Genomic DNA, 24605 nt, shown 5'->3' on the forward strand with positions numbered 1-24605 from the left:
GAACTAGTTAAGACAATAATATTATAGTGCATTGATAATCTACTTAAGGTTGCAAAGGTTGGTTACACTGATTAAGTTCAGAAGAACAAGTAAAGAAAAGTTTGTCTACCGAGCTTGACAATTTGCATAGTAGGTCCCGAGCAAGGTTAATGCAAGCCAAGTAGAAAATCAGTTGGAGCTGAGCAAAGTCAATTTTAGTGTAAGCTGAGTAAAGTTTAGTTGATGCTGAGCACCAACTTTAATTCATGCTAAGTGATTTGATAATGGATGTCGAGCAATGCAATATGTGCTAAGCATCAGAAGCCAGTTAATGATGAGTGTCAGCATTATAAGAAAGATCTAGAATTCGATGAATATGAGCTGACAAGTTTGATTTCTTGGATTGTGTGAACTATGTGGAAGATAAGGTTGATGAGATGGTGGCACAGAATTCATGATGAACCATTTTGAGGAAAATTCAAAGAGGATTGAAGGAGAAGTTTCTAGAAGGGAATGAAATGAAATAAAGGGGTAGATTCATTGAATCCTACCTAATCTAACCTAACCCTAAAATGGATGATGGAGGATGAACAAAAAAATATCTTGATTCTCTATTTATAGAGATGGCTGATCAAAAGCAAGGGTTGTCATGTGCGAGAACCTAAGCAAGACAAAGAGTTTAGGGTATTGTTTCATTCAGTGACCTAAGAGAAGAGACTGCATTGGCAATCAAAGCAAGAAGTCTTAAGGGTATGGATGCTTGAAGGGTGAATAATCTATTAGAGTTGAAGTGTGTTAAAGCCAAGCAGAATGGAGGAGTAAAACAAAGATATGCAATCTGTAAGTATGTTGTAATTTGTTATCAAATCAAGCCTTACCATTACTTTCTAATCATTGTATCGATCTAGGGTAAATCCTTTAGATTAAGGTTGACCTAACAGTCATTTGTAAATCCTTTAACTAGGTGACATTCCAAGTGAATGATCTAAAGTCCTCTAAGAAGGCTCACTCCTAACAAGGTGATTGAAATCCTTTAAATGGGTCACATTTAACAATGTGTATTATAACCTTTAACAGGGCATCACTTCAGAAGAGTGAGAATGAGTAGCATGTTACTGGTGGTTTTTATCCAAATTGAGTTTCCACATTAAATTATCGTGTCAAATGTGTTATTGAATTTGTTATGTTTCATGTTTAAATTATTGCAAATTGATTTGATAGTAACCTACAAGTTTAAGTGATTGCATAATCTAATGGATGCAAGCATGATGAAAATGTTTTTATGGATATGGGTTCAATAAGTTGTGAAAAGTTTTAATTTTACATCTGGACCTTGGATAACTTATTCACCCCATCTCCCCCCCCCCCTCCCCCCAGTTATTCTAAAGAATTCCAACATTTGATGCATGCATTTTTCAAACACAGTGCTAGCCTTTTTTACTTTGTATGTTGGCTAATAAATTTGGCAAAATAAATACATCTTTTCTACATTTTATGTAATTTACTTTAGCTTCCTGAGAAGCAAGACATAATCTAACCTCTACATTGCAACCTAATACATGTTGAAGTGAATTTGCAATGCTTTCCATGATCCTTTAGCTTTAGTCTTATAATTTGGATGCCTAAATTCTAATTGAGCAGTAGCTAAACCTTTTTTTTTTTAATAATGATGTGTTCTCTTGTAGTATTCTTATTGATCATTCCACTTCTTTTACTTGGACTAACTATATATATTACCCACAATATTCAAACTAATAATTCTAAAAAATCACATTTTTACTTGATACTTGGTTGTAACTTTTCATCTTCAGGAGACTTGTGTTATTCTTTCCCACAACTTGATGGTTTTAGCCCTATTTTTTCATTTGAAACAAAAGGTTTCAAGCCTATTTGACTTGTCCCTTTAATGTTTAACTTTTTCTAATATTCAAAAAAAACTTAAATTAGAAGAAAAGGGTTTCAAATCAAAATGACATGTCCCTTTAATACCTTTGTTTTTCTATTATGAATCAACCATACACAATTAATTCAATCTGTTATGATCATGTTGCATAGGAAACAAGATGTTAATAATAAAGTATTTATTGTGATTATTTTATTCCTCTGTTGTTGTATGTTTTTATTTCACTAAGATGAGTAGCATGTTAGGAATGTGAATGTTAGGTGAAGTGAGGTACTAGCATTGCTTAGATCCATTGGATCTAACAACCCCATTTTTATGAATGCAAGAATCAAATGCATGGAAGGGACATAGTTCAAGACAATGAACAGATGGAACTGGATGGATGCAACTCAACCAATCATTATAGGCAATGATTAGTGTCCATGACCTTTCCTCTCTTTATACTCCTTTCATGTTATTCATTTTGGTAGAGTAGGAGTGTATATTAGTAGATAGGGACTACTCTCATGGTCAAATGTGTGAGAGAAATTTACTTTCAACATCTTTATTTCACACTTGTAAATATCAATTGTACCATCATGGTGAATAATACAAAGAAATTAACTACTATTTCAATATGAATGAAAAATCCTTCTTTTTGGCAATTCTGAGTATGACTTGAAAGTGATAAACATGTATGCTTTACTCCATTTTCAAACATGTGTGAAAATTGAGTAACAAAAACATTCGTCAAACAATGGGAATGAAACATTAGTTATTATTCCCACCCACACTATAAGATTCCCACTCATTCCATCAACATTGTTGGATGATAGTATCTATTTAGTGATACTTAGTTCTCATGAGCAATAATTTTGTTCTATGCAATTTGTATCTTGAGGAATGTATTGAACTTTTGCTTCCATGAATGATCCATCATCACTATTATTCTGCATATCATGATCTCCTTGGTATGAGTATGTAATGTTCCCTCTATTCAATTACTTTGATTCTATCTGATTTCCCAATTTCAAGAGGATCCTCATAGTTTCCTTGTAGAATATTTCTCACCTTTCACTTTGATATGTAGTAGGGTTTGCCTTGGTTTTAAGGAGATCATATATTTTTCTCTCTTCAGAATACATGTTTCTTCTATTTTGTAATGTAGAGAAGTCAATCTCATGTAATCCAAATTATGTTATCTTCTATTCTTCTCACTGATCAATACATTTTTTCTTTTTTTCTTTTAAATATTATGACTTGCAATCAAGATGGTTTGGATATCCTTAGCTTCAACAAGATATCTTGGAGTGTCTTTAATAGTTTTGAATACCACTCCTACTTGACTCATCTTCACCAAGTCTATGCAGTCTATATGAATGGTAGATCAAATCATAGAACATAAACTTGAGTTGATCTCAGCCATATCATGTAGATGGCTAGAACTTATTTATTCCTTTCAAGAGACTTTGTGTCTATGTACTTCTATGTATATAATGACATGTGTTTATGATATACTAGATATCCAAATATATCAAGAATTATATACATATCATTGTGAAACCATTAATATATAAACTTAGTATATTGAGATTGAGATATTACTAGTATAGTTATGGTCCCTGATATCTCAGAAAAAATAAAATAATAATCTAGAATGCTATCTATAGTATACCAAATTTATGGCTTTGAGAGTTCCATTATGTAGGGTAACTTTTGATTCTTCAATGATATGCTCACATTTATCCTCTATCACTGTCTAACTGGACATTTTCATACAATGTTGATACCCATAAGAAATTCATTGTCATTACTATAATCCTTTCTATGATGGTTTCATAAGCCTCATATGAGTATCCATTTACCTTCTATGATCGATGCTCCATCAATCCTTATGTCTCAAAACATGTCACATATAAATATGTGTGTATTGACCTGATTTAAACAAATGAATTATTGATTGTTTGGAAGTTATAAACATGTCAATGATGTGTCTTATATCTTGATTGCATTCTGTATGTATGGGGGTTGTGTGGTTGATTGTTGTCTTGGGTGGGATCACACTCATTAAGCTGACATAATACATCATAGGACGTGTATCCTTGTGCCTTATATTCCATGCTTTATTTCTTGCTCTCTTTAAGAGAATGTTGTTTATGATACTTCACAAATGTTGCTTCTCCATTTTGTTCAAGACTAAACCCTATATAAGATACAAACTATTATTTTTTCCTTGCACTTTGCCTCTTAATTTTTTGACATGAGATTCATTTCCATTACTTTTCTTGATATTGTTAGTAGAGGTATTACTCACAGTGTGTAATAGAAATCTCGATCTCCCACTGTTATGTTGTGGTATATCGTGTTGTGAGTAATACTTGATATGTCTTTGGAATATCCATGAGCTTCGAATGGCTTGCATATTCTATTATTTCTATCTCTAGGCTAGTAGGAACTAGGTTTGATATCACTTAAAATGTTTTCAAGGTGGGAATGGACTTTTTTTTATTTTGTAATGACCAACTAGAGCTTCTGATTGTGCTTGGAAATGGTAATTAATTAAATGTGCAGAACTAAATTGTAACTCTGAAGATGAATAAAAGGTAGAAAGGTCCTTAACTCCTTACAATCAATAAGTCTGCAAACTAAATACTTCCTTATTGCCAAACTAAATACTTCCTAATTGCCTAACGACTAATGTCTCTAGTGTATGGGTTAGAGTGAGCGATCTGCCATACCAGATTATGTTTTTCTTTGGCTTAGTGTTCTATATGGAATCAACTTTTGAACCAACTACCCATATATGATATGTCATCAGAACATCTATTCATTCCTCTAGTGGTCTTTATCGAAAGATGAAGTCTAATTTGTTTAGTTTCTAATAATTTTTGTGATAGTAAATATATGTCTTGTTGAGATGATGTCAATTAGGATTGACCGAATGCTCCCTAAAAGATGATCGATTGTGTCCTTTCTTATAAATTTTTGTATTTGATAATTTTTATTTTAACTGTCTGTCATTCCATATCTATAGTTTGATATTTGTATTGTTGCAATTTATGACTAGTGGCATGTATTCTCTCTCACTAATGATTATGGTGGATGACTATTTGTTTGTTATTGTGATGTGTATCTCTCTTTCCCTATTGTTTCACTCCTTATTGTTTTGTATCTTCATTGGTTTGGATTCATTTATCCTTAGGCTGGCCTATAACCTCCAAATGTTGAATCTTTGTCTATTGTGTAACTAACATCTTTGGCAATACTTGGTTACTTACTATCTTTTTCTATAGAGTATGTTGTGTTCTCTACTATAATATCCAATTTTTTTACATTTGCAATGTGGTTATACTACCATGTTGAGTAACATGGATTATTTTATGCAAATGTACTAATATTGCCAATGTAATTGATATGTTCCAAATGCAAATTTGAAGACTTATAAATATGAGAGGAGGAGACATGTCTCATGAAGAGACATGTCTCTATAGTTAATCATCATTATTTAATATATAAATAACCATATGTATTTAATATATATATATATATAATATAATATAATATATATAATATAATATAATATAATATATATAATATAATATAATATAATATATTTAATATATATATATAATATAATACAATATAAGAATATTTATCTAATGATGATTTACCATAAGAAATGTATCTCATGATCAAATCAATCTAACTACAACTACAAACTTAACAATTTCCTCATAGCCTTTAGCTAAGGTGACCCATCCAACACCAACCATTCTTTTATTAAAGAAAAATTTCAATTCCGACTAATTTCTTTGTGCAACACTATCTAACACAATAAAAGGGGATTCTTTTAAGAGGCTCATATTTTCCTTGAAATATTATCCTATTTTGGTCCTTCCACACCTCCTAGATGACAGTTGAAGGGAAAACCACCCATAGTTTAGAAAATTTTGAATGTCTATGAAGGATAGGTAAATGGTTAAATATTTCAAAAAGTATTGTTCTGAAGTAGTCCTTAACAGTTTAATTTTTGTTTAATGTGATCCAAGCAAGTTTGTTCAACCTGACAATGAACTAATAAATGCTCAACATCTTCACAAGCCTTATTACACATAACACACTTTGTTGGCCCTATGAAACCACATTTTTTTCTTCTTTCCTCCATCAATATACAACCTTGAATAGCCAACTACACAAAAATGCTTGCTTTAGGCAAACAATGTTTATCCCAACACAACTAATTAGGCCAATTATCGAAAGCACGATCATTAATCAAGATTAAATACCTTACTTTCATAGAATATTTACTAATTTTATTAGTACACAAAATCAACTTGTCACTTCTATTGCTAATTTTTATTGGTCTTTCTTAGAAAATCTGATAGAAACATAAATTTTTCTAGTCATTCAAATTAAAATTATTAATATATTTCTAGGTTTTTGTAGTCCAATAGGAGTAGGGGAATTCACCACATAGTTACATAACTTATTCCCCCCAAATTTATGTTACAATCTCCATGATAGAATGATATTCAACATAATTTGCCAATACAAAAAGTCCATTCTAGGATTCTTTCCTGAAAGAAATATGTGCACCATTACCCACTTGTTAGTACATGTGATTAGTAATAACATGTTTCAATTTAAATTCAAATTCCAAATAGGATAACCTTTTAGGGGATTTTGAACTATAAAAATATGATTGTTCTCCATTTAGTCGAGATATATTTCCTTTAAGATTCTTACCCATGTACTATTAAGATTAGCAAAAATTTCCCAAACTGATTTCACACCTAAAGCCTTGTTCATATGTTGCCAACTTCTAATACCAACCCCACTAGACCTCTTTGGTTTGTGTATTTTCTCCCAAGATACTGATGGAATTTTATCTTCACCCTAATTCCCATTCCAAAGGAACTTCCTCATTGTGCCTTCAATATATCTCAAAAATTTAATGAGAATTATGAGACAACTCATAGAATACACAGGGATCACAAAGATGACTAATTGAAACAAAACAATACATCCTGCATAAGTTAACCATTTTCCTTTCCACCCTTCTAATTTCTTCACATAACTATCTATTAAACCTTTCCATAAATCCACTTTAGAGGCACCTTCAAACATTGGAATCCCTAGACAATTTCCCAAAACCTTCCCCACCTTCATACCTAGAATTTGACTAGTATCTTTGAACCAACTTAGTCATGTTGAAGAAGAAGGTACTTGAATTCATCCAATTTATATGATATCTTGAAGCATTAGTATAAACATCAATAGTTTTCTTGATGATTATAGCTTCTCTAAGTGTGGCTTCCCCCATTAAATAAGTGCAATCCACAAATTGTATCTGGGTAATCGGGTCTATATTTTCTACCACCTTAATCTCTTTCCACGGGCATGACCTACCTACAACCATTATACTTCTACCTAAGAACTCAACAAGAATAATAAAAAGAAAGGGTAATAGAGGGTCACCTTGATAAGTCCTTATTGTGGTTTCCATTAAGTTTTGTACACCTTATCTTGATGTTTTTCAAAATACCCCTATCCACCCTTGGTCAATATAATATGGTATCACTTTGGGCTTGTTAGATGACCGATATTTTTTTTTTGTAATCATATATTCAATATTATTTTTATTATGTTTTTTCTTATGGAACCTAAAATAACTTATTTAATCACTAGCGTCAATGAGAATGAGGTCTATTACAATACTCATATTGGAATCAATAGGAACTGTTATTTGAGGTTTATTTGAAAAATCAAGGGTTGACTAACGAACTTAATGTATTAGACAATGTCAAGAATCCTTCATAACTAGCATAATATTTCATGATGTATTTTCTATTAAAGACTCTTCAAGTAATTCATGCTAAGCTTGTTTCTTCTATAACATCTCATACTACTCTTGCTCCTGGTTCTATCATAAAACTGTCACTTTCTCAATATTACTAAACCCTTTTCTACTTACCCTCCACCCTATGGCCCAACTCTTAGATATACTCTTTCTATGATACCCTCTACCTTATGATACACCTCACTCTAATATATCTTGTATCCATTACTAGAAACATTAATTTAAAACATTCATTCATTCAATATCTAGGATCTAGAAGTGTAGATACATACATTTGTGAAGGCACCCTTGATTCCAAAACATACACATACACATACACATACACATACACATACACATACCCATACCCATACCCATACACATACGCATACACATGCATGTACGCTTACACATACAAATACACGCATGCATATGCGTACACATTTACACATACGCATATGCATACATGTACACATACACATACACGTATGCATATACGTACACTTACACATACATGTACATGTACAAATACAAGTACACATACATGTACACATGAACATACACATAAACATAAACATAAACATACACATACACGCACACATACACATACACATACACATACACATACACATACACATACACATATACATGCACATACAAATACACATACACATGCACATGCATATACACACACATGTACACATACAAGAAATACTAATGGATGTGATGGATCCAAACATCTATTCATGAGAGTTATACAAGAAAGGTTAGTACTAACATTTATCTTATTAATATTTTCTTCTTTTTTTGCAATCACTATTTCATTTCAAGGTTAATTCCTATATAGGGTTTTCACCAAGGTAAACCCCTTTCCACAACCTTTTACCCTTTATCTTGTGTTTATGAATAGATTTCTAGGGTTTTGGATTTGAGTTTTAAGAGTTCTAGAATGAGTGGAAGATCATCTACAAATTATATCCATTTTTATGCCTCTAGGAATAGGTCAAATTTTTGGGTCTGGGTTAACATTAGTTGGCATCATCCTGAGAACCTAACTTTGTGAAAGTAGATCAACCTTTTCCATATGAGTTCCTAGATGAAGGACCTATTGGATGTGTGTGATTTATTTTTGAGGTTTAAAGAAGGTTAGAGGTTTGAGCTCCTTAAAACCCTCTTGAATTAGGCCTAAAAGTCCAAGTTTGGTATAATGAGTACTTGGTAAGTGTGTAGATGCCAAAAATTAAAGATGCTCCTAGTAGTTTGTAATAGGTTTATGGTATTTTTTTCATGATCAAAGGATATTTCCTTTGTAAAATTAGTCTAGTTGCCCTAGGTGGACAATGTAGAATATGTGATTGAGGAGGTTGGTTCAAAGCAACGAGGTATGATTTTATGATATTTTTTACAACTTAGACAAGGGTATTTGAAATTATAATCTACTTAGTAATTTATTTTTAATGTCTAAGAGTTTAAGTCCAAGAAAAGTGTCAACAAGGCTAGTAGGCCTAAATGGCTAGTTCATTGGAATAAGGAGTATTGTTATAGAATTATATTGCCTATACAAATGGTTTTTGAAATAATAAATGTGTAATCAATGCAATCTTTTTTTATTAATTAATAAGGTCTTGAAAAACCTTGGAGTCATTATCATGGGTTGGAGCCCTTATCGACTTATTTTGAGGAAGGGACATTGGGTTTTTATGGTTGATCAGTCAAGACTTGTTCATGAGATATCAATATATTTTTTTTGAATGGATTTTTCTCATACATTATTTAGTATTATATCTATAGGGATTCAGTTAATTCAAAGGTGAAAGGACATCATGGCTACTAGAGGATCCATGGAAGAAGAGATCCTACAAAGGTATGTCATTTTCAAGACTGGGCTAAAGTTTTAAGGTATGAAATGTGATGGTTAATTCACATAGTTTAGATAAATTAGTTTTTCAATAAATGGTTGAAAAATTAAAAATACAAAAGATACCTTCTAAGTCTCCTTTTATTGGGTGAATGGTGGGCATGATTTCCTAGTTAAAGATTAAGCATGAGTTGAATTTGATATTGGCGCATATATAGATATAATCTTATGCAATGTTGCACCAATGAACATATGTCATTTTTTTATTGGTAGTAACGTGTGTGTGTGTGTGTGTGTGTGTGTGTGTGTGTGTGTGTGTGTGTGTGTGTGTGTGTGTGTGTGTGTGTGTGTGTGTGTGTGTGTGTGTGTGTGTGTGTGTGTGTGTGTGTGTGTGTGTGTGTGTGTGTGAGAGAGAGAGAGAGAGAGAGAGATTACATGGTTCAATACTAAACACATATACTTTGAAAAAAAATTATTGCTACGGGTTAGTAGAATGAAATAAAACTATGATTACCAACTAAAACCCAAAGAAAACAATTTATTGCTTCCTAGTTAGAGAGAACAATAGTTCTATAAGTTTTCTCTCTTAGATTTGGTAACCATAACCATTTTTATCCACTCTAAGATGGAAGATTCAAATGATTTTGGATGCATTGATTGCATACATCTCTTAAAGGTCTTGTTTGGTATGTATTTAACATTACAATGATAAGAAAATTGATTACAAACTATGCAAGGTATATATAAATGATAAATGAAGTTAAGCTAAGCATTAATGAGAATTTACAAAAAAACCTAGAAATAAAATTGTGTTATAACTCTATTGTGCAAGAGAGTATCCATTGGGCTAGGGTAAGCATCCTTTTTGTATATTTTGAGAGGCAATGAGTGGCTAAGATGCAAAGTAAATGAAAATTATTAAGATTGTCTCTTCCATGATCTAATGTGATTTGACTTTATAGGTCAAAAAGGTTTCTTTTATCTTTTTGAATGAAATTACCTATTTGCCTTTACTTAATTCCTTTCTCTTGTAATTATGTGTGCACATGGGAATGGGTTTACTTTATTAAAAGGAATGTTGACTTCTAATAAACTATGAAATCACTATAATAAATCCTTTACAACTTTATGATTTGATGTTTGATTTGATTGCATTTGATGATTGATTTGATAAATCTTTATGATTGATAAGTTAAACTTGGAGGATGCATAATGGGGTGATGTCTAGTGTTTTAAATGACCAAGTGAAATTAGAGAGTTTAGGTTTTCTAAACCATTTTTAGTTGATTATATCTGGCCTACTTTGAATCATTGAGTTAGCAACACTTTGAATCAAAGAATTTTTTTTATTTTTTTGATGTGGAGTGATGATATGTTCTTTTATTTGGATTTGTTTCCAAACTTGATCGAATCAAGGTCATATGTATCTACTTGGAGATTAATTGGATGAAGATCGATGGGGTTGTTAGTATTAGTAAATATTGAGAGGGGGCAAGGGGTGAAGCAATATAGCAACACGTTCATGCCAATTAATAATCTCAAGACTTAACTATTAAAATATGTAAAGAAAAATGCTAAAAATTAAAGTAAATAACAATAAGGAACTCATAACGCCATAATTTATTTTCAAGGAAATCATGGCCAACTAAAAACCTTGGTGAGGATGGTACCCAAAATTATGTCATAATCTAAAATACCCTATTTAAGAGTTTTTGACCCTATTGGGATTCATGACATACACATAGTACATTAGTCCTTGTTAGAGGTCTCAACCCTATTAGGATTTGTATCATAATACAAGCTTACTGATCAATGGGGGCTCATTGTCCAGTATAAAAAAAGGTAATAGTTCAATACCAAAAATGATTGATATGAACTCACAATGTATAATCTACAATATGCATCACAATTGATCTAACAAAACATCAAAGATCACATCTGACCATCAATAAAAAAATCATAGCATCATCAATACATCACATATTATATCACATGCTCGCATCCGAGAACTAACTTCACTTTATACTATTCCAATTAATTTCTCAATCGACTTTACAAAACTATCTTCACAAAATGTGTGGCACAATGATCAAACCAATTATTAAAATATACTATCAAGTTTTAACACATAGGATATCATCCCTTTAATTCCAAGTAATTTAATTAGTAAGACATTTCAATTCCTAAGGCTAATTTACCCAATTGTGAAAACTTATTCTAAACACTGTGATCTCAACCAATAAATATATTTCCATCCAAAGCCTATGCCAAACACCATCTAATCATTAGCTAAAATATATGAAGCATATAAATAACTTATATTACCATTATCCAAAATTGTGTCAATTATTGATTAATCTTGCTAAGCTTTCTATAAAAAAACATTATGACTGATCACTTTTTCTTGTATAATACTTAGACATATTTCATAACCAAACATAATCAATCTTAAGTTAGTTTATCATTCCTACTATATTAGTTTCCAATCAATGACAACATATGAGTCTTCATACTTAATCAATTTCTAACAATCTCACCCTCTGGAAGTGATAACAACACTTATTGAAAAATGACTAAATATCAATGCCAAATCAAAAACTCACTCAAAACCTTATTTAGTATAGTATTCCCTTATATCATGATACTCAATACTATGCTATATGATTTATTATTTTTAACTATTTCTATACTACTCCCTTTTGACATCAATGGAAAGAATCCAAAAAGTGCTATATACATAGAAAAATTGTCAAACCAAAATCATATTACACAAACCTCAATACATATGTAAAATTTATCTTGAGAGTTTCAAGGTCTATATACCATGATTTATTAATGTTATTTGCTACCTAAATTTCACCGCAAAGTGAGTGTGTTTCTATCTTAGCTACTTGTAGACTTGTTGGCCTAAATACTTCATAAGATTTCTTTGATGTTTCCAACAAATTTAGCACCTTTTGCATAATCTCCAATTTAGGTGTAAGTAGAATTTGTGAGATATCTCCAAAGCATGCTAATGTTATCAAATTCCTTACTTCTTCCTTTTCAAACTTTGCTTAGATTTGCTATTTAAAAAAATAAAAAAATCTCTAGATTATCTTCTTCCTCATCAACACCCTTGTCTACATCTTGCACATGTTTTATTTAATTTACACAAGTAATGTAGAGTTCCTTCCCTTTATATGCTTAATATTTTTATCAATTAAATTTACATCATTAGCTATCAAAGAACATACCTTGAGAAACTTTTTTGCAATATAATCTTGTCCTACTTGAGCCTTAGAAGACTGCTCAAATGAAGTAAAATGTGATAAAAAACATTAATAACCATAGAAAAAATTTCAACTATATCATTACCTTGAAAGTTCATTTGAATAGGTAATGTTTTACTTAAACTATCCAAAGCTTTAGTAATATTTTTTGCATTCTTTTTGGATTTATTTTTAGATTGCTCCTTAGACCTTGCATAGGCCATCATTAAAATTTCTATCAAGGAATCTTCATCATAAGAATATATATTATTTTCCATATCCACATTTCCAATGCTTTACTCAGGTCACTTGCTAACAAGGTTTTTATACCTGATGAAGTAGGTGTCTTTGTTATGTAGTCAACTTTTCTTGACTCCACTTCTATACCAACTATGATGTTATCCTTATTGATAGGATCAACATGAGTTACTATGACTCATTCTAATGGAGTGGTTGATGGAGTATCATTTTTTTCAACTGTGTTAATTATGATTGATGAAGGTTTATCTTGATTTATCACCTTTTTTATTTTCGCTTCTATCACAATTTTGTCTTTCTCCCTCTCCTTATATTTATCTTATTCCTCTTCATCATTGATTTCATCTTCCTTATTAGTGTCCTAAAATATAATATCATCTAATTCATCATTGGACATGAAATTTCCCATTAAATCTTTATTTTCTTTCCCTTTCTCTTCATGTGATGCATCAAATGTAACTAACAAAGAATTTTGGTTTCTTTACCATGCTAAAGAATTGATTACCATCCTTTTATTCCTTAGGAAGATTTACTATTTTCTCTCTAATGGATATACAAAAAGGCTTAGGTGTAAGAACACCCTTTTAATCAATCTCTTGTAGTACTTTTTATTTATCCTTTTTAGTCTCTTCATTTACCTCCTCATACAAGCCAACCATTATCTTTACAATTCTCATCTTAGTTCTCATTTTGACTCTAGCTTTTCCTAATATATCCTTCATTTCATCCATTGTAACCAATGTACACAAATTATGTAGTGTCTCCTCCCTCATTCTCTGGTCTTCTTCCAATGCTAATTGTCTCCTTATATCTAGCTTATTATATAATTCATGTGATATGATGATCTTAATTTTAAACAAGTTTCTTTTGAAATTTAACAAATACCTTATGACTAAAGCTTCAAGAAGTTTTTGACCAGTGTCCTCATACTTAGCATAGTACTTCCTGAGTTGATCTATTATAATTTTTTTGATTTATACTAGCAATCTTATTTATGCTAGGATTTCATTTCTTCCTTGCATCTTCATTGCTTGGTTCTTCAACCATTTTCTCAGTAATGTTTGGCTTTTACTTTGGTTTATATGGTACCTCAAGCTTAACTGCAATCTTAGATTTGGTGATTTTTTCCTTTTTAGGACTAGGTCCATCAGCTTTATCTTTTTGCCTTGGAATCTTTGTTGGTGCATGCTTGTATGACTTCTCTACTTACACTGGTGGATTTCTTTTGCTAGACTTTCTTATAGCTTTATGAGGTTTTGGTGTAACCTCAATCTCTATAACCACAATGTTAGTTTGTTTCATTATGTGTGATGAGAAAATTGCTTCTTTTAGTGGTATTTAGCTATAAGGAATTACGAATTGTAATTAGGTTGTAATTACTGGATCGTAATAATATTAGACTTGTGGTTTGGTGGATGTAGCCCATGGATTGGGTGAACCATGTTAAATATTGGTGTCTTGTGTTCTCTTCTGTGTGATTCAATATTTTTCTAATATTGTTTATATTTACATGTAATTGTTATTTATATCTATGGTTTAATTGTAACACACAAAAATGTGTATATCTAGTACCTCTTATGGTTGCACATCTTTTACTACATATTTTTCAACATTATATGCACTAGCACCACATATTTGTGTCATTGTAGTAACTTCATTATCCCTTTTCATTGTCTTTTATTATTATTTAGATATGCCTTGCTTCTCTTCTATATTTTCAATGAGTTTTTGTAGTTTTCATTGCCTTGATCTTCTGTACAACTCTTATCTTACTTGGCTAAATTTCTCCTTTTACATGCCTAATCTCTCTTCACTAGTATCCTTAGGTGATGCAGTGATAATCTCTGCATATTACTCAATTATTTCATTATCTACTTAATATCCCAATGGAGGAACCCATTTTAGTATTGCTTCCACTACTTATATATTGGTAATGTGAGTTTCTACCATAAAACATATAGAGTCTGCATACTTATCAATGATTTTCTTAGGTATTCTTACCCTTTTCTTTATTTCCCTATGAAATCATTTGAACAATCCAAATAAATTACTTACCATGTTACCTTTGTACTACATTCTGTAGTGATATTATTTAGTGTTGTTGTTGAAATGCCATCTCTCCATGCTCTTGGATAGATATTTAGAAATATGTAAATAATGTGAAAGAACAAGTGAAGTATCAGATATCCAAATCTAAACTCTCGTGACTTGCCATGCTTAATCCTTATGATGTTCTCAAATAATTGTTGTCTCAAAATTATCACAAATATTAAAGTGATACCTTTCCAGAACCATTTTATAATTTGTATGTATTCAATTTGCTAAAAATTCAATATACTTTTATAATAAATCTTATATCCTAGAGTTTAACAATGATCCTTACATCTTATTGCCTATATCTGCGAGGGTAAAACAATTATCCCACTTGGATCCAATGTTTTTTTCAATTTATTTCTTTACCACCTTGGTTGCAACTGGAATAAGTCCAACATTGTCCATCCCTATGTAGAAATTAACCTTGAATTAAAATAACATGAAAGTAAAGTAAATGTACGAATTGACCTTACAAAGTTAGATCTCTTGAATCGAATGCAATATGCTCATCTTTATCAATAGATTTGGATCAACAAAATGAAGATGAATGGAAGTGGAAGTTGTACCAATGAACCTTTAAGAATTTATTTCTGGATAAACTCTTTCAATTTCTTGAATGCATGCTTGAAGGCTTGAGAGCTCGAGCTTGCTTGAATATGATTGTAGATGGATGTCATGATGTCATATATATGAAAAATGGAGCAAATAGAAGGGCTAAAATAGATATTATAATCAATTAACTCTTGTAGCTTGACTGACATAGGAGTTTGTAACAAATTGTGAAAATGTGGGACCCAGAGAAAAAAGGGCCAAAATAGGGTCCTATCAGGGGCGCAATGCACCCCTAATTGGCCTATTTAGAGGTGTAGTGCACCTCTAGCACATTAGGGGAAAATTTCACCCTTGATTTCTAGGTGCACAAACCTCAAGGAATTTTTGGGGACCCCAAATAGGTCTCAAAATCCAAAAATCATACCCAAATTATGAGGAAACCCTATTTTAGTGTCAGGATTAGATTCTGAGTGGAAAGGTGGATGGGAAGGAAGGACCTAGGGAGAAATAGATCATATGTTGAGCTTATCACCATGAAAATAGGAGCTTTAAAGAGGATCTGTTAGGTTTTACCCTAATTCCACCTAAGAGAAGGGACAAAAAAGGGAGGTGAAAATGGAAGAAAGGGAGAACATGATGATATTTCATTAAATAGGTGCTAAACCTTCATTAAATTGGAGTGATTCCAATTTAAGATAGTACATTTATCCCCCACTTTAGTGAGATGTTGGACTCAATCCACACTCTTGGTAAAGTAGAGCACAAGGAATAGGAGACTCTTATTAAGATCTAGGAGAGAATGAATCAAGCCCTTAAGGGATTGAGACTTTTTCTGACTCCCAAATAATAATTAGAGAGAGGTTAGTAACTAAAAGGAAATAGATCAATTACCTCTCCTAGTAGAGTGCTCACTATATTGTGAATCACCAAAGGAGGTGCTACAAAAGATGGCATTGAAATAGTTTAATGGGGTTGTAATTTGCTAGTCAACCCTTTAAAAGACCCACTCATAGATCAACATTTTATGTATCACCATGGTAAGGTTTAGAAAGGATGTGTTACCCATTTATGAGACTTTAGAAAAAAATTATGCATAGCCCACAGATGAGATTTAGCATGTGTCCATGTAAAGGAAAGAGATATACAATGTCAAGGATTCTTACTTTTTGGATTGAATGTGTGCATAGACAATTCATTCTTTAGGATCGTGCATAATCTATAAAGAGATTCATGAAATGTGTGCATTGAAAGAAAAGGATAAAGCATTAATGCAAAGATTTGATGTTAACTTATGAAGCATACTTAGCAACTAAGGTTAAAGTACCACAAACTAGACTTAGAATCCATGTTTACTACCTCATGATTGGAATGCAGTAATGAGTAGAGTGTATGCCCCGTGTTAAACTCATTGCTAACACTTCAAGAAGAGAAATAGCTTTAACAAAGTATACGCCCAATGATCAAAATACACTTCCACTATTAGATGCCCCTGATAGTGGACAAATCAAGGGAAACAGAAACATAACATGCAAGAGAACATAATGGATCCACTAACATCGGGCTTAGTATGATCATATGATAATATGTAAGTAGAACTACAACATTGTGGAAGAAAGATATATAGGATTTATGAAGAAGATTCTTTTTGGATCACCATTATGGAGACCAAAAATAATTGGCGATACCATGTTGTGAATCCAAGAAGGCTACACAAGGAAACAAGTATGAACAATAGCACATGTACAATATAACATAGAATGATAGATAGAAGAACTAAGATACAAATAGAAGAATGTGACAATGTTGTTCTTCATTTCCTTGCACCAAGGGAGCAATAAGGTTCATTTAAAGAAATCTAAACATACATTTGGAAAAAAAGATACAGGGGAAACACATAACAACAAAAAAATACACACAAAGACACTATGCTAGAGCACTCACTTCAGGCATGTTTCCCTCCTCCCCTATCTCAAATAGTAGTAATAAGATAATATGGGTAACTTGCAAGAGGAATTATGTCCAACATAGTAGGAATAATATCTAAATCCAAAGAAGGACTCTTAGGAGAGTCACTATGCTTAGTTGTAGATGTAAGTGTCAATTGCATAGAAAGTATGTTAGGTAAATCAACATCAATATCAATAATTTCATGCTCATCATCTAAAGTATCTTCCTCATCTATATTAATAGTGAATAAATCCAAAAAAGGAATATGCATATCATTAACCTCATCAATAGGCATAGGCCGATAACATGCATCTATATGAGCTTTAACATGAGGTTTATAGTTATTTTGATGTTGCTAGGCATGTTAGTTACCCGTAGTTTTATTAGAATTTTTTTGTGAAGATGAAAGAAGATTGACAACCATATGTTCCTTACCTTTTGATAACTCAAGAGGGGGAACAACATAACTGAGATGCAAGAGAAAGAACCACACTAAGAGGAACCATAATAGGAGTAGACTTAATAGTTGTAGAAGGAACCACACTATGAGGATTGTGAGATGGAAGAGGTGGTTAACCATTAGAAATAGAGGAATTAGAAGAAATAGGTGAAGTTGGAGGAAAAAGACCACGAGGATTACTTAACTTGACAATCTTTTGACATTTATATTCTTGATATGAATGGAACATATACTCCAGCCAAGTAGGAGGTGTACTAGGAAGAGAAAGCTAAAATAAATCAAGAGTACTACAATGTCAAGGTCTAGAAGGATGATGCAGACTATAATTGATCATCTTAATCTCACCATCATAAGGAAATTTAATGCATTGATATAGGAGAAGCAATAGCTTGCATGACAGTCAACCAAGGTAAGTCAAGCTTCACTTGAAACTGATCAAAAGTAGGAGTGACCACAAATGTAGTATTCACCACTTTACCATAGATCTCAACATGAAAAGATATGGAACCTTGTGGAGGATACAAGAAACCATTACAAGTATGAATCTAAGTATCAATTGAGTCAAAGAAGTCATGATGTTTCTTCTTATTATAAAAGAGTTCCTTAGTAATGACATTAACCATAGAAGTAGGATCAACAAGACACAAAAGAAGGATATTTAGCAATCCAAGTAGCAATATAGAGAGGACCACCTGGAGCCTTAAACTTATTAGCATCAATGAATGAGATAGTAAGGGCTCTATTACACTTACATTTTGATCTAGGTTGATCATTAGATGTAAATAGAATTTCTTCCTTAGGTGGAGGTGGAGGTTGAACTATAAATTCCATAACATTAGCAATATTATCATTCTTTTATCGTAAAGTATTATAGGCAACATTCACTTTATGAGGAATAGAAGAAGAAGGATGTTGAATAATAGTGTTTGTAATATGTTGAGGTAAAGGATTAGTATAAATTGAAGATATTGATTAGGAGGTACCATAAAATTATTCCCATTATCTTGACCCTGAATAGATAAATTATTAGCATCAATAAAATCTTGAATCTTATGTTTCAAAGAGTAACAAGCTTTAGTATCATGTCCAGACTGGTGATGAAATTGACAAAAAGCTTGAGGATTAAAGTGTGGACTTGATGTAGTAGAAGGAAAAAGTGGTTTAATAGGAGGAATTATAATCATATTGTCACTAACCAACCTAGTCATAATGGAATGCAAAGACTAAGAGAGAGGAGTAAACTTACTATTCATTCAAAAAATAGAAGAAGAAGTAGTGGCACTTTGAGAGGTAGAAACTACCTGATTATAAATTGTATTCATGTTTTTGTTAATCTTGACATAGTTGTTAGGTTTGTTGAATTTTTTAGGATTATGTGCAACATCACTCTTTATCAATAGGTACATGAGCCATTGGAATGGTGCTCTCAAATTGACTCACTTGTAGCTGATAATGATGAAACACTACACAAAGTTGTGAAAAAAGAGGTAAACTCAGTAAGAAAAATCTTATATCTAATATATTTTTGTGAATATTCAATAAACATATTTTTTACATCAATACCAGGCACATAATAATAAATACGAGCTTGTAATTGCTTAAATATACCAATAAAATCAATCACTTTAATTTTAGAACCTTGTTTACAATGCATTAAATCAACCAAATAAATAGACAGACCAATATTATTATGAAATTGTTGTATGAAGGAATTAGCTAGTTTATGAAATGAATCAACTGAATAAGGTGGAAAAGAGCAATACCTTTGCAAATATTTGTCACAAAAAGTGTGAGCAAAAAACTTAGCTAAAATCCTATGATCATGAACATAGTCACTACATGGAACTTGGAAAGTCTTAAAATGTGTTACATGATCACCTTTACCATTATAAGTATCAAGGAAAGGAATATGAGCTTGCAAAAGAGTGGAAATATGCATAATGTTGAAAGACAAAGGACTTCCCATATCACATGCAAGAACATTGGACTTAGATTGAGTGAAAAAAGCAAGGTGTTGTTGCAATGAAGGCATCGTCTGAGTCAAACTAAGGATAGTGGAATCATTAGAAGGGAAGAATGGAATGTACACATTCAAAACACTAGGAAAAGTGTATGAATTAGTTGGGATGGAAGAAACCATGGGTGGAACACTAAGAACCACAGTAGAAGGATTAGAATAAGTGAAAGAAACACTATTATATGAAGGCTATGAGGTTGGTAGTGAAACATAGAAATACTCATAGGTAAGGAAGGAATAATAAGACCACTAAGAGGATTATATATCTAAATAGAAGTAGTCATGATAAGAGGAACATAAGTAGAAATTCTAGAGATAGGTATGGAGATAGGAAAAATAAGCTCAAGAGTAGAAATAGGAGGAGGCTGTTGAGATATGATTGAAAAGATCATTGATAAGGGAGATTGTTGAAGAAGACTATGTATTTCAATCATTATTTTGTCACTGATGTCAAGCCTACTATTTACTGGTAAGAAAACTATTTATAAGATTCAAGTACTATCACTTAGTTGATTGATGAAGAGGATTTGATCAATAAGAGGTAGCAATAGCACCTAGAGGAAAGGTTAAGTTATGATTATGTAATGAAGTACAAGGATCAGTTAAGACAATGATGACATGATATATTGATGATCTACTTAAGGTTACAAAATGTTGGCTACACTTAAAAAGTTTAGAAGAAAAAGTTAAACAATTTTTTTGCCAAGCTTGACTGAGTGGATAGTAGGTGCCAAGCAAAGTCAGTGCAAGCCAAGCAGAAAGTTAGTTGGAGCCGAGTGAAAGAAAACTCTAGTAGATGCCAAGAAAAATAATTTATGTCGAGTAAAGTTTAGTTGATGTTGAGCATCAGTAAACTTTAGTTGATGCCAAGTGATTTTACAATTGATGCCAAGCAACTAAGTATGTGCCAAGCATCAAAAGATTGATAATGTCGAGCTACTACATTATGTTAAAGATTGAAGATTCATTGAATAAGATAAGGTTGATGAGACGGTGGCACAAAATTTGATTTAAACCATTTTATAGGTGAATTCAAATGGATTCTAGGAGAAGTTTCTAGAAAAGACAAGATATGGGGTAGATACAGTGTATCCTACCTAATCCATCCAAAACCCTAATTTAGATGATTGAAAATGAGTAGGAAAATATCCTAATTTCCTATTTATATGAATTTTTGGTCATGAAGCAAAAATTTTTGTCATGTGCGAGAACCCAAGGAGGAGAAGGAATTAAGGGTTTTGCTTCATCAAGTGACCCAAGAGAAGAGTCTACAATGGCATGTTAAGTAAGAAGGCTTGAGGAGATTAATGCTTGAAGGGTGAACAAGCTGTCAGAGTTGCAAAGTATGGAGGCCAAGCAGAATTAAGAACTGAACAAAGATCTATAATCTGCAAGAGAAGTTGTAAGTTGTATTAGATCAAAGCTCTACTATTACTCTCTAACAATTGTATCAATCTAGGGTAAGTCCTTTGGATTAAAGTTGACCTAACAATCATTTGAAAATCCTTTAATCAATCGGGTGGCATTCCAAGTGAATGGCATAAAGTCCTCTAACAAGGCTAACTTTGAATAGGGTGATTGAAATCCCTTAACTGGGTCACATTTAATAGTGTGTATTGTAACCTTTAATAGGGTTGGCCTTTCACAAGTCATCACTTCAGAAGAGTGAAAAGAAGTAGCATATTACTTGTGTTTTTTCCCAAATTGTGTTTCCATGTAAATCCTTGTGTCAAGTGTGTTGATGAATGTGTTGTGTTTCATGCTTTACATTTTTGCAAGTTTATTTGATAGTGACATACAAGTTTTAGTCATTACATAATAGATGCATGCATGGGTATGAATGTTTTATGGGTTCACTAAGTTGAGAAAAAGTTATATTTATACATTTGGACCATGGATAACTGATTCACCGCCCCCCCCCCCCCCCCTCTCAGATACTCTAAACTATTCAACAATTGGTATTAGAGACATCTACTTAAGAGGACTAGTTTCAAGGTACTAGGAGCACAAAGATTGAGATGTCAAAAAGAGAAGTACCCAAGCTCAACAGAGATAAATTTTCTGCATGGTAAATTTTTATGAAGCTACACCTTGGAGGACTTGGAGATCATGCACAATCTACCATCACAATGGAACATGTTGATCCAGTTGGAGCCCTAACTGTTGAAGATATGAAGAAGAAGAAAGAGCACAATCAGGCGATGTTGGAGATTGCCTCTACCCTAAGCTATGTCAAATTTGATGATATCAAAAGTTTTGATGCTACAAATAAAATGTGGGATGTGCTACATACCATCTATGGAGGAGACAAAAATGTACAAAGAGCCAAATCTGACAGCCTCAGAGGTAAGTTTGATGATATGAGAATGGAAGAAGGTGAAAATATTGCTCAATATGTTGCTAGGATAAAAGAAGTTATTAGTGTAATAAGAGGAGCTACTAGTCATATAGATGATGATACTATGTTAATTAAAGTCTTGAGAACATTACTACCTATTTATGCTATTAGAGATTCTACAATTCAAGAGTTGAGGTGTATTCTAGGAAATGATCTAACCCTTGAAGGTTTGGTAGGTAGACTCCCTGCTTTTGAGCTATCTAACTTTGATAATTAAAAACTTGAGAGCCTTGAATTTGCATTCAAATACAAGTTGTTATTGAAGAACTTTGATGAGGTGAACCAAAAGAAGAAGAAAAGAAAGATAAAATATGTATCTAGTGACAGTGATACAGATGAGGAAGATGTTAAACAATTGGAAGCACTACTAGCAAGAGGATTTCATAAAGGTAAAGTAAAGTTCAAAGGTAAGTTACCCATCATTTTTTTCATTGCAATGAGGTTGGTCATATTACTACAAGATGTATATAGAAGAATAACTACAAAGATGGAAACAAGTACAAAAATAGAAGAGAAGATGACAGTAGAGATTACAAGGACAAAGGCAAGAAGTCATGCTACATTTTTGAAGAAGAAAACAGGGATGATTCTAATGAACATGATGATGAAGTGGCATATGTTGCAATGAAGGAAAAATCTGATGAAGATGAGGCAACTGCACTTGTGACTTGTGTGAACAAAAATGATAGATTGATCATTGACAGTGCATGCTCACATTACATGACTGGAGATAGAAGTTATGATGGAAATAGTGTAAGATTTGGTAATGAAGCACCATGTTTGGTAAAAGGAAAAGGTTCTATTAAACTCATAGACAAGATTTCATGTGACAATGCTTACTATGTTGAAGGACTAAATTATAACTTGTTGAGTGTGTCACAATTGAATAATTTTGGGATGCAAGGTTGAATTTGGAAACAAAATTGCCAAGATATATGACACAAATAGGAAACTGATTGGACATGTGACCAAACTAGAAGTAATCTATTATATCTTGATATAGAGGATGCTACTTGTTTTGTTGCAAAATTTGATGATGTATGGCTTTGGCACAAGAGATTATGTCATGTTAATTTTGATAACTTGCTTAGTATCAGTAACATTAAGAAAGTTAGAGGTTTGCGTAAGTTGAAGAAACCTGATAATGTAGTGTGCAAACAATGTCAGCTAGGCAAAATGAAAAAGTCAAGCTTTAAGAGTAAAGCTTATACCTCTAGAGAAATACTAGAAATTGTTCATACCTACTTCTGTGGACCAATTGAAGTGCAAAGCTACAGAGGAGATAAGTAAATAATGCTATTTGTTGATGATTATTCTAGGATGATGATAGTTATGTTTTTGAAGCAGAAATCTAATGTTTTTCAAATTCTTAACTGGTCCTTGGAAAGAGTTGAGAAAGAAATAGGGAAAAGTCTGAAATGCTTGAGATCAGATAGAGGAGGAGAATTCACATCAAATAAGTTTGAGATGTTATGTAATGATAGAGGAATCAAAAGATAGACATTTTCCCCTAGGACCCCTCCACAAAATGGGATTGCCGAAAGGAGAAACAAGTCTATAAAGGACTGTGCCAAAACACTTATGATGGAAAATAATGTTGCTCTAAAATATTGGAGAGAAGTTGTAAGTACTATTGTATATACCTTGAACCATGTGCAAATCAAGAAAGGTATTCATTCAACACCTTTTGAACTATGGTATGGATATCCACCCAATGTAAAATACTTTAATGTATTTGGAAGTAGGTGTTACATTCTTAAAGATGTTAGGAATGGAAATCTTGATGCAAAAAGAAAAGAAGGTATATTCCTTGGACACTCCACAAGAAGTAAAGCTTATAAGTGTTTAAATACTAACACTAACAAAATTGTGGAAAGTGCAAATGTGAATTTTGATGAATTTATAGAAGTACATGAGGTTGAACCTATGAAATAACCAGAAGAATACAAATAATTTGTATACTTTTATGAAGGAATGCATGTTGAAGGAGATGCTACAAATCAAGTTACAAATTAACAACAAGTATCAGTAACTGTCGAGTCACATCCTATTAATGTCAAGTTGCATTTA

The sequence above is a fragment of the Cupressus sempervirens genome, chromosome 5 (genome assembly GCF_028749045.1).
Source record: "Cupressus sempervirens isolate cs-2001-9-10 chromosome 5, ASM2874904v1, whole genome shotgun sequence".
Taxonomy (NCBI): Eukaryota; Viridiplantae; Streptophyta; class Pinopsida; order Cupressales; family Cupressaceae; genus Cupressus; species Cupressus sempervirens.